Here is a 12712-nt window from a genome sequence, read left to right as displayed (position 1 = left end):
CAAGTGAGCGAGCACAATATTCATCAATTATATCAGACTTGCCCTGAATTTGTTAGAATTGGGGCACAGGATTATGTAAATGATAAAAAAACGGAAAATTGAGGTTGTTGGAAGGGAGTCATGCAAAAGCTTCAAATACCTGCTTATCAGAAGTGTTGTTATTGGGCAAAGGAGCACGTGTTATGTTGTGTAAAAATGTGGATGTTAATGATGGTTTAGCTAATGGTGTTGTTGGTACTGTGACAGAAATATTAATGCCTGAAAAGGACAAGTTTCCTAAAGTGGTGTATGTTAAATTTGATGATGAACGAGTAGGCATTAAGAAGAGGAAGAGTTGCCACTATACATCATCAGATTTGGCTGGATCCACACCTATTGAACCTGAGGAGGACAGAGCCACTGTTAAAGGCGGCTTGCGGCGGCAATTTCCTCTCAAGTTAGCATGGGCATGTACTGTACACAAAGTTCATGGAATGACTGTTGAGGAAGCTGTTGTTTCTTTTAGTAAAATCTTTGCCTCGGGACAAACTTATGTGGCCGTGAGTCGTGTTAAAAGTCTTTCAGGATTGACAATTCAAGATTTTGATGAAAAGAAAAGCCTAGGTATCCTTAGGCTTGAAAAGTGAAGCAGTTGTTCCATATGCCGCACTTAAACGGGAAGTGGGATGCTGTTTTCACATGGATAGTCGGGGAATAATTAGAAGATACCCACTCCAAGACGACTGCAGCTGTCTCCGAACTACTGCCTCCTCAATTAAATTTGGTTAAGCACATTAATAAGAGGGAAAGACAGGGAGCAAAAACAAGGGATGCCCACATCCCACTTACACACACCTGACATACAAAAGGAAATGGGGAAAGATAAACCAAACCAAGGGGTCTTTGAGCCCCGCTTGCACTCACAACACTTGCATATCTACACCACACAATCATATCAGATTCAAGTTCACTGATCAGAGGAGGACAGTTCCTACATAAAATTGGAATTTAAAACCTCTCCTTAGAAAAAGGTTTCGTTTCTTGCATTAAGTTATTTATTAAGCTTTGACAAATTAACAATTGGATACAGACCTAAAAGGAATAATGAAAAAGCAACATTTTAATAATTGGCATATTATTGATATTTATTGTCCCTTTGGGGTCAATAAAGAATTTTTGAATTTGAATAATGATTAATATGTACGTGTGTTAAATCTTTGAAGCTGTTCTTAATGCAGGGTTTGCTTTACCTTGTCACATAGCACAAAAAAGCAAAGGCAGTTTATTGGTACTTCCATTTGTGGAACTGGGTTCAATTCCCAGGACTGCCCGACTACATTTGTGCTGACAATTGAAGGTAAAAAAAATTAAAGTATGAAACCTCATAAGCTTTAAATATTTAAAAACATTATATAAATGAACAGTTTAACATTTTTTTTCTTAATCTAGAATTGGGAGTTAAATAGAAAAATATCTGCATTTGCTTTATGCAATGAGTCCAGATAATTTTGCAAATTATCATGTTTAAAGTGCCTCATATTTAAATGTACAATAATGAAATCCAGGTGTAACTAGAGCTTTTTAACAAAAATTTTAGCATTGTACTATTTGTTTTGCGAGTGTTTTGAAATCATAATTTATGGCTACATTTATTACAAAGCAAAACAAATTTGAAGGAGCATTTTAGCAAGATGGTAATGTAAAATCATACAGAGGAAAATAGTTGAAATGTACAATTCCACAAATTGGTGATCCAATTCTAGCTTTCTCCTGTTATGTTTAACCTACTATTGTTCAAATAATTGACAGGTAAAGAGTGTATAATTTTTTAAAAATGGTTTGTATGATGTGACTTTTATTGCACAACCATGGAACACATTGAAAACAGGCATGAAATTTGAAACCTCTTCTTAATAAAATATATATTTTTTGCATTAAGAAAGTGTAGCCAGGACACAGTATTTCATTTTTGTTAGATTCACGTTAATTTATTTTTATTTAAAGATTTGCTTGAGAATAGAATCTTTTTTCTGTAATTTCTTTAGCAAAAAAATAAACGAAATAAATAATCTTTGTTTTTGTTCAAATATGGGTTGAGTTTCATCTGACCAACTGCACTAAAATGTCTTTATGGACATGGTTAGTACACAGTCCATTCTATGTTGAAATGTATGAGTATTCAAAGGAGTTTAATTATAATATAAAGGCATTTCACTAAAGTGAGGGGGAAAAATGTTTAAATTTAAGATTTATTTATTTTATAGACAACCCTGGGTTGATAAGGTCTGTTTTTTTTAAACAGGTCAGATTTCTCTTCGGAGTTCAGTTCCAGATTCTGTTTCCAGGTCCAGGACTCTCTCTCTCTGTTGTAAAGTGGACCAGACTGATGAGCAGGACCCATACAGCGCATCAAAGGAAACATCACCTCATATCAACTAACAACCAATGAAGCAGTTAAACTGAAACTACTTGAATTGTAGAATACAGTCCATTCTATGTTGAAATGTATGAGTATTCACATGAGTTTCATTATAATATAAATGTATTTCACTACAGTGAGGGGGAAGAATGTGTTAATGTAAGCTTTTTTCTTTTTATAGAGAACTCCAGGTTAAGGTCTGTTTTTTTAACAGGCAAGATTTCTGGTACAGATTTCGTTTCCAGGTCCAGGACTCTCTCTCTCTCTGTTGCCAAGTCGACTAGACTGATGAGCTAGACCCATAGTGCGCATCAAAGGAAACATCACCTCCTGTCAACTTCAAACCTGATGGAAGACATTCAGGCAACTGTCAAAACATCTTCACTCTGGAGTGGACCATTGTGAATGCAACTGGATTATTTCTGTTTTTCATCATTTGTCTCATAAATCCATCAATCAACTGATTAAATTCCTTCTAGAAAAGGAAAACACATATTGGATTTTCAGAACTGATTTGAAGAATTTTTCTTTACAAAATCTCTTTACCAATTGTATTATTAAAATTAGGTACATTTATTTTATTAAAAGTAAAATTTAAACAGTAATGATTTATTGGTTAATGTCAAGTTGTCAAGGATATTTTGAATGTCAACTTTGTATTAAAAGTGTCATAATTTACTGAATCACTTTGACAAGTCATAAATATTCATGAAGGTTTATTTATGTTCATGACAGGTGTTATGTAATGTTTATGAAAGTTTTATGACAGTCTTATTCACCCCCTTCAAATAAAGTGTTACTAATCTTATTTCATCAATTCATTGGTTATTTTTATAATATCACTAATATATGTTACAACAGCATTTATTGAACTTTGAGCAAAATCATTGAGATCCTTCTCTGCAATGGGGTAATTTTCAAAATGAATTTCCCCTAGTACTCTCGAATTGTCATTAAATAGTGACACTGGATACATTTGTAAGAACAAGAGGGAGGTTATCCCAAGCAAAAGTTATAAATTATGTAATAAAAATAGAAGAGAAAGCTATCCAATAGACACTGTAGAAGACTGTGAGTCTAACTTGCGCTATTTTTCAGAATTCTCATCAGGTGAATCTTCCTCGGTCAGAAGGAACCGGCCAACTCCACCGGTGCAGCTTAGGTTTATTGATGGAATAATAACGGGTACATAGGATGGTACAGATGAGGTGGCGATAGGAATGATGTGGTTATATTGGTTTTGTATATGTGTGTGTGTGCGTGTGTGTGTGTGTGTGTGTGTGTGTGGGTGTGTGTGTGTGTGTGTGTGTGTGTGTGTGTGTGTGTGTGTGTGTGTGTGTGTGTGGTTATATAATAAAAACGCACACAGGTCTCATACACACGGGATTAAAAATGATTAATATTGGATGCTATCCGTGGATGGATTTTTTTTATGCCACCCAGGTGGTCGGAAGCAAAGAAATGACTCGCTCATCTTCGTGACATTCGAAAAAACGAACAGATGCAACATGGGTAATGTAGTGCTAAACGAACAGACGGACTTTCAACAGACACAGCTAACTTACAACTTCTACACATTTAAAACAGAAAACACAGCACTTCAACTTTCATCTTCATCCACAGGTCTGCTCATAAACCTGCTATAATGTGTTCATGTAACTAACCCCGAGGAGGTTGATGTAAAAGAATAAGATGTTGATATTCAAAATAAAAGCATAACGTGGATTCTTAGTCTCTATAAGGATACACTTTAGTGAGGGGCAGGCTTTCTAATACAATTCCATTTAAAATTTACATCAACTATATTGATGCATTTCAATATAAAGTTTCGAATACAATAATCTAATCTAAATATAGAGTAACAGTTTGGTTGGATAAGGGAATATCTCGCATGAATTTTTATGCGAGATATTGGCATTTTATATCAATTTGCACAGCATTGAACCCATTTGAGTCAGAGTAAAAGTAAGACTACAGAGATGGTGACAGTTGAAGCTCACTTTGTTTTCCATGGATGAATTCACATAAAAACCAATTGATGTCACTTACATTAAATGGTTTTTAAGAAATTTTAGACTTTTTGAAGGCAGAAATGAAACATCATAACAGGGTGCAAAGTTAGTACTGGCACATGTATAAGATGAAGAAAATATCAAATGAGAAAATTGTTTCAGTAGATTAAATTGCATATTGAAATAAGGTGTAGTCCAGTCAATCAACTTATTGAAGAAAAACATAAATATAAATATATTTTATAGTTTAAATGTCATGATTAAGTTTATTACGCTTTACTGGGGACACATGAAATTGAACATGTCCATCAACAAAAAGGTGTGTAAAGAACAAAATTATATTTCAAAGGCATTTCGTTTATATTTGAATAATGGTATACATCTAAATCCATCCATCCATCCATTTTCCTGCACCCTTGTCCCTTAGTGGGGTCGGGAGGGTTGCTGGTGCCCATCTCCAGCTAGGGTGGAAACATCTAAATGTATAATTAAAATACTTTGTTGTACATATTTGGCACATTTTACAAAAAATAATTGTAAGCAAAACATGGGGACATGGAATGTTGCCGCAAAAAAGAATCAACTTACATAATTTTAAATAAATCTTATCACATTTTGAACTCATGACCAAATCTGCTGAATTTTTAAGAAAATTTTAACTCTTGCATGTCATGAACACACTTTTAAATTGAACACAATTCCTCAATATTTTAATTAAACTTTGCCATGACACTGCTATGTTGCCACTGACATCTGGTATTGGTTTCCTTATTAATGAGAAGACTGGCATTGCATGCAGTTCACCAGTACTCCATAATGTGGTGTGTAACTTGAAACTGCAACTGTGAGTGCATCTTTCAGATGTGTATCAGTGAGGCATAGCTGCTGTGCTTACACCACTACACCATATATTTTACTTGACTTTCAAAACCAGCGGGGTCTAGTTTTAAATTGTATGTTTTATTTTTAAGCTTTATGTCTTAATTTTTATTATGTCGTGTTTTAATGTACAGCACTGTATCAGCTGTGGCAGTTTTAAAGTGCTTTGTAAATAAAGTTGGTTTTGTTTGATTCCACTTAACCTACAGGGCTAAGTGGAATCAAGTTATAATGTCGCTGTCACATTCAGTCTTCAGTTGTTTCTGTGGCTACCTGTATTAGATGTGTGCAAGATTTCCTGCCATGTTGCCCGTACTGGACTGTGTTTGAGCTTCTCTTTATTAAATTATAATAAACATCATCATCATCATCATCTTGGTCTCAGCATTCATTCTCACCACCACCACCAACAGTTTACGACAGTTTAAGTTTTGGGAGAATGTATGTGCATCTTAACAGCTTGATTGATACTTTATCTTCTCACTTGTGTTGACATTAGCTGCATTGTGTTTACAGCAGCGCTCCCTGGTGCAACCCGCAACATCTCATGCAGATTGGCCAATGTAGAGAGGAGATACAGCTATTTCATTAACCGAAAGGGTGCAGTGGAGTCAAGTTATAATCTAATCTTTAGAGGTCCACCAGAGTCGATCATAGAAAATCTGGTGTAAATTGGATGAAGCCTGGTTGATTTAGAGATGATCGTAGACATGGCTGGCATTGCTATTTGCTAATAAGGCACGCCCACATGCTTCAGCTAGCAGCCAACATTCAGAGTTCATCATGTCATTTTATATCAATTTGCACAGCATTGAACCCATTTGAGTCAGAGTAAAAGTAAGACTTCCGGCAGACAAAAACAGGTGACTTCCTGTTGGAGGGGGGCGTGGCTAATGTGATGTCATCATATGACCTTGTGAATGTGATCAAGGCTGCCCAATAATGAGACATGGAAAGTCTGATGAAGTTGTCACTTTTCCTGTAGAAGTAATTGCATTTTAGTATTTCATGGCAAACCATAAAACAACAACATGTCTTCTGTTTGTGGACACAGTTTCATGTTGATTAGGTTAAAGAGGTCAGATAAGAACTGATCACAATAAAACATGACACTTCCTGTTCTAAGGGGGCGTGGCTTATGTGATCTCAAAATTTCACGATTGGGTCTTGTAGGTCATCCAAAGGTGTTAACACACAGAACGTTTGGTGGCTCTGTGAGTTTCGTTGTAGGAGATATAACTGTTTATTATTTTCTATGGTGAGTCAGTGAACTTTGACCCCTGGTATAACCCTTTCAGCATGCACAAAAACTCACCATTTTGATAAAATTTTAATCGGGCATGCCTTCTGAACCAACTGCCCAAGTTTGAAGCTGATCCATCGAAAGTCCTAGGAGGAGTTCGATCAAATGCGAAGGCTATAAACGGCCAAAATGGGGTGAAATTTGCAAATTCAATCCAAAATGGCCGACTTCCTGTTTGACATGCACTATGAGAACAATTATAAATTCTGAGTGCCTTGGGGAGTTCTACAAGTGTACCAAATTTCAAGTCTCTACAATAAAGTAACTGAAAGGAAAGGGTCTTTTGAAATTTTCTAGGGGGCGCTGTGTAGCCATTTTTTTTGGCGATTTTTGCATAGACCTTAAAATACGTAAATCTCTATGGGCCCACCAATTTTGGAGAGTTTTTGAATATGTTAAAGCCCCCAAAAAGGCAATTCATTTGACAGAAGAAAACTAATAAAAAAATTTAAAAATAAATAATAATAATAAACATTCGAAAAACAATATGCCTTCGCAGCGCTTAGCTTCTCGGGCCTAATAAATATTCAAAAAACAATAGGCCTTTGCAGCGCTTAGCTGCTCATGCCTAATAAGCAGCATGATTACAATAGGCCTTGCAGCACTTAGCTGCTCGGGCCTAATAAACAGCACAATTACAATAGGCCTTTGCAGCACTTAGCTGCTCGGGCCTAATAAACAGCACGATTACAACAGGCCGTCGCTGCGGTTTGCTGCTCTGGCCTAACAATTTACCGCACGATTACAATAGTCCCACAATTACAATAGGCCTTCGCAGCGCTCAGCTTCTCTGTCCTAATAATAGTAAACGTTTGAAAAAAATAGGCCTTCGCAGTGCTTAGCTGCTCATGCCTAATAATAATAATAAACATTTGAAAAACATTGGGCCTTCGCAGCGCTTAGCTGCTCGGGCATAATAAACATTTGAAAAACATTAGGCCTTCACAGCACTTAGCTACTTGGGCCTAATAATAAACAGTACAAAAACAAAAGGCCATTACAGTGCTTAGCTGCTCGGGTCTAATAAAAAGTACAAAAACAATAGGCCTCATCAGCGCTTAGCTGCTCGGGTCTAATAAAAAGTACAAAAACAATAGGCCTTCGCAGAGCTTAGCTGCACGGGCCTTATAAAGAGTACGATTACAATAGACCTTCGCAGGACTTAGCTGCTTGGGCCTACTTATAACATATGCATGAAACATTGTGCTGTTTTCTTGTCTAGTGTCTGATATGTTTCTTTCCCTTCCTTAGATTTTTTTTAGAGTTGTATTCTTATCAAAACATACTTGACGCATATTCAAACTATCTACATAATCTGGAAAGTATAGGGTAAATTATATTCCTCATTAAGGACACCTCTATGAATTATTAATCACTCAGTTAAGTGCTTTAAGTAATCCCACTGCAAAAAGTCCCCTTTCAAAACAAGAAAAAAAGTACAAAAATAAGGTACAATTTTCTTAAAATAAGAAAAATTATCTGCCAACAGAACAAGAAAATTTATCTTGTCAAGATTTTCTAAAACAAGAAAAATATCTAACCAAGATAAACCTACAATATCTTAAAATTAGTGTATTTTTACTTAAAACAAGCCAATTTTACTTATACGAGTAAGATATATCATCTTATTTTAAGAAAAATTATCTCAAGTAAAGAAAATGTTACTCGACACTGAATTTCTTGAAATAGCGTAAAATTTTCTTATTTGAAGAAAAATGTTCTATGTATTAAGAAAATAAATCTCATATATTCTATTTGTATTAGTAAAATTGGCTTGTTTTAAGTACAAATACACTAATTTTAAGATATTGTAGGTTTATCTTGGTTAGATATTTTTCTTGTTTTAGAAAATCTTGACAAGATAAATTTTCTTGTTCTGTTGGCAGATAATTTTTCTTATTTTAAGAAAATTATACCCTATTTTTGTACTTTTTTTCTTGTTTTTGAAAGGGGACTTTTTGCAGTGATATACCTAAATCTAGTTTATTTTTATTGTTGCATAGGATTAAAATATATATTTTATCATAACTTTACTCAAGGTTCTTATGCTAAGACAAAAATCCAAAAATTGATCCTGTGAATACTGGAACAAGAGATGTTATTGGCTTGCTGAAATGAAGACATGAGTTCAATTACTTTTAACATATTTATTACGTTTAAGTTTCACATAAGCACAATAAAACATGACTACTGGTCAGAATTTAAAGTCTGGATGGGCATCTGATTCTGAAACAATCCTGTAAAATGACAGAACAATGACGATCTGACACATCTGCCGCACTCATAAGATGCCCTAAGAGTCAAGCAAACCAAATTGTCCAAAGCAAAAAAAATCTTGGGATTAGATGTCAACAATAGGAGCTTCCTCCGCAATGAACTTCTTCCAATAAGCCATAGCCTTTTATATGTGGAAGTCTTGCCTCAGTTACAGACGCTGTTCTCAAGACATCTGTCAGCAGCACAGAGAGGAGTGGCCACACACACGGATGCTGAAAGGTGTAGTAGCTATGATGTCCTCCTTTCAGAAGATCAGGGAAGGCATGGTTCCAATGGCCAGTAGAAAGTTGGTTTCACGATCACCGCAGAGCTGAAAAGTGGTCTTGTTTGAAGTTGTTGGGTCATCTGCTAATTGGAGCACAGACAGAAAAACAATCACAAAACAAACCACGTTTTAGGGACTAATCAGTGTAATGATGAATCAGTATCATACATTTCTTACCTCAAGAATGTGAAGGACGTCGTCACTTGCAATTCCCAAAGTTTCTTGTAGATGGTGCAATACGTGATTGACGATGTGTCTGGCATAGGCTTCACTATGGCAACAGTTTGGTTTACTTGAAAAATAAAACAAGTCTTATTTTAGTTCATGTGCTCAATTACAATATTACATGAATTCAACATGGCAAGAAAGTTATTTTAATTAAATCAAACAAGGACTATTCACTAATTAAAAATAGTGTTTAAAATATCCTGGTAACAGTGTGGAATATCTAACCTTGTAGACTCATTGCATTTAAGTTTTTAAATTACAGCACATCAAACACCCTCAGTTAGTGAAATACTAGGCGGAATTGCCCTTTAACCATTTCCCGAATCAGAAGCTAGGAATGAGAAGCCACCTTAGCCATGTTAAAAAACGGAAGCTACCATGAACCCGTGTCGATATTATTTTTAAGCCACAGCTATTGTGGTTAATAACTGTTCAAAGCTCATATTCACAAGAGCGGCTCTTTAACCGCGGATGAAAATTGGCATATCACGACATGCTAACTAGCTTCAGTTAGCTTATCTTAGAAAGACAGACAACTTTAAACTTACCTCTGAGTACAGCAGCTGTAGGATCTATACACGTAAAAATGTCCTCCATCTTCATTCATGTCCAACCGAGATTAGAAAATTTGCCAAAAGAAAATCTTATAAAAGTACAGTAGATAAAAGCTTAGTTAGGCTGTTACAACTGAATTAACCGTTAATCAGGGCAGTTAAATGAGCTCTGGCGTAGCCGTTAGTGATGTGCGGATTGATACTGAAATATCGATTCTTCCGATACCAGAACTTAATTCTTTAAAATCTATTGTCAGATCCAAGGATCAATACTTTCAACACTTTAGTAATTTGAGATAATGTAGATTAACAAGAGCAAGTTAGAAAGTAACAAAATTATTGAGATCTTGCCTAAATGAAACGTTGTTAATGGGAACTACTTTTTCTTCCGCCTGGTAAGTATGTAATGTGTAAGGACGTAATGCCCAAGCGCAGCGTGCTGCTGACGCTCACTCACTCAGAAATGAACATGTTGACAGATTATTATAAAAGTGACATGGAGCCATTTCAGCTGTCATTTTATAGTAGTTTTAATAATTAAACAATGATGTACACTGCTAAAAAAAATAAAGGGAACACTTAGACACTTAAGTGTTCCCTTTATTTTTTGAGCAGTATATTTAGTAGGGTTATTACTTTACTAATTTTCTTTTTTTTAGTTTGCAACTCCATTTTCACATGTTTTGTATATTTCAGCTGAATTAAAATAGTTTATAGTAAACGAAATTGTTCTCAATGTACTTCTGAGTTTAAAATGAGTGCATCAGAGTACATTGTGTTCTTTTTATGAAGCCAAGATATGGATTACATTTATTTTTTATTTAATTAAGAAACAAACTAACTGTCTTTGCACAAAGTATGGGATCTGTATTGCCAATACCAGCTTAAATTTTGCTCAGTATTGGATCAGAAAGAAAATCTGTTGTATCGAACATTAATACTATCTCACTGACATTTTGGGCGCTTTCCCATTTGGATTGTATGATGTCATAAAAGGGGTTACAAACATGATGAATAAAATATTGTTCAAACTAATATTAGTAACTTATAAAGTAAGAATTTGAAATATAAACCAAAAGTTTAAATATTTATCATGACATTGAGCTAATCAATATTGTTGATTCTAATCTCATTGTGTGGAATACCAGCCATTTCAAATCACACATCAATAGAAATTTCATGACATGTCAGTAAGAGGTCCCACATCTTGCATCAAGAAGATCACTTTAAGGTCCATAGCAGACGGAAACATGCCAAGAATTATCTTGATATATAAACTGATATTGTCTCTGAAATTGTTGTGTTAAATGTCAACCGTTTAAATATTAAATTATAATTTCCAGTACACTCTGCCAATTTATACAAGAGTATAAGTTCATGGGTTTTTTTTATTTTTCATTGTCAATAACACAAAGGATTCCATTTGGACATAGTCTCTTTTAATTATCTGAAGACATTTCATTAAGTATGTGATTTCGCTTTCTGTGCTTGAAATAAGAAATTTTTACTTATATAAAATAAGTTCTAGACTTGAAGTTTAATAGGTAAATATTGATATTCTAGATTCTAGCACATATTTACTCATAATAAGTAATATTTTCTTAATATTAAGCTTTTATATCTTACTGAGATAATTAAGTACAAAAACACTTAAAATAAGAAAAATATTCTAACATAAATCCCTCTTGGTGAGAAAAATTATCTTGTCAGAAAGAAAACAAGAAAAATCTCCTTAATTTAAGATATATAATTTTACTAAGATTTTAGTTTTTGCAGTGCGGTATTGCTCTTACTATGGGCACCCTCTACTGTTTTACCCTTCTGTGTACTGAGACTTTTTATTTAAGTCAGTCTATGTTCCCCCATCAGTACATGTTCTACAGCTCCTCACAAACCGCACTGTGCAAAAACAATTGCACATCATCATTGAATGCTCAGTCCTGGCCTTTAACCAGTGGCGCTCCGCTCTCACGCAACCGCCGTGAAAACTCAAAACATCCTATTTTGTGAATCTAGCCCAGCGTTATTGTCCTCCAGCTTATGTTCTGTTATCAGATCAACTGACATATTTTCAAATGAGGGGTTAGATAACTTCGGCCTGATGCTGAGAAGAAAAATATTTCACAGAAGGAAACCATAACAGTAATTATCCTTAACTTATCTCTGCTTAATGTTTTTAAGGAGCTTTTATTTTATTGCATTTTTCTTTTTGTTCAGTGTTGTTTTTTTATGTCCACATTAACACCATGTGGCTTGATTTTATTGAAAGTGACCCCATGACTCATTGAATTTGTCTCGTGTGGATTTGTTTTAGAACTGACGTCATTTTGTTCTTTGGCATTTCTGCCCAATAAATCTTGATCTACAGATCACTTTACAAAACATGCATGTTTTTGTCCCACATTTGTTTGACAGAGCTAGTGTTTGACATTAGGGCCAGTATGACTTAACTAAAATATTAACATTTTCTATAAACATTTTTATTACCATAAATCTTAACAGAAATTATTAAATTTACTTTTATTAGTCTTAAAAGAGTCAAAATGTCTAAGTTGTTGCTGTTGAAAAGTAAATATTTTCTCCATCATGAAAAAAACACATTGTAGCATAAAACAAATGTTCTTTATGTTTAAATTCTTTCAAAGAACACGTCACCATATGAAATCAGTCAGTTCTCGGTGTATGGATACTAGAAAACATTACCTAAAAAATAATAGGAATGGGTTAAAAACTTACACTTATATTCAGATTTATTAAACATGATTTTTGTGGACCAAAAGTTTGACATTCTTATGC

General features: G+C 34.6%; 1 long non-coding RNA gene across 1 annotated transcript; it reads right to left on the bottom strand.

Moving 5' to 3' along the window:
- Nucleotides 1–8724: 8724 nt before the first annotated feature.
- LOC145548736 (uncharacterized) lies at nt 8725–10450 on the bottom strand. Its single transcript, XR_014084741.1, has 3 exons — nt 9911–10450; nt 9312–9426; nt 8725–9217 (listed from the first exon to the last, which is right to left on the bottom strand). It is a non-coding gene; the product is annotated as an uncharacterized LOC145548736 (long non-coding RNA).
- Nucleotides 10451–12712: the final 2262 nt, after the last annotated feature.

The sequence above is a fragment of the Poecilia reticulata genome, chromosome 18 (genome assembly GCF_904066995.2).
Source record: "Poecilia reticulata chromosome 18, P_reticulata-male-v2, whole genome shotgun sequence".
NCBI classification, from domain to species: domain Eukaryota; kingdom Metazoa; phylum Chordata; class Actinopteri; order Cyprinodontiformes; family Poeciliidae; genus Poecilia; species Poecilia reticulata.
Note: the sequence above shows the minus strand (reverse complement) of the source record. Positions and strands in the feature narration are given on the sequence as shown.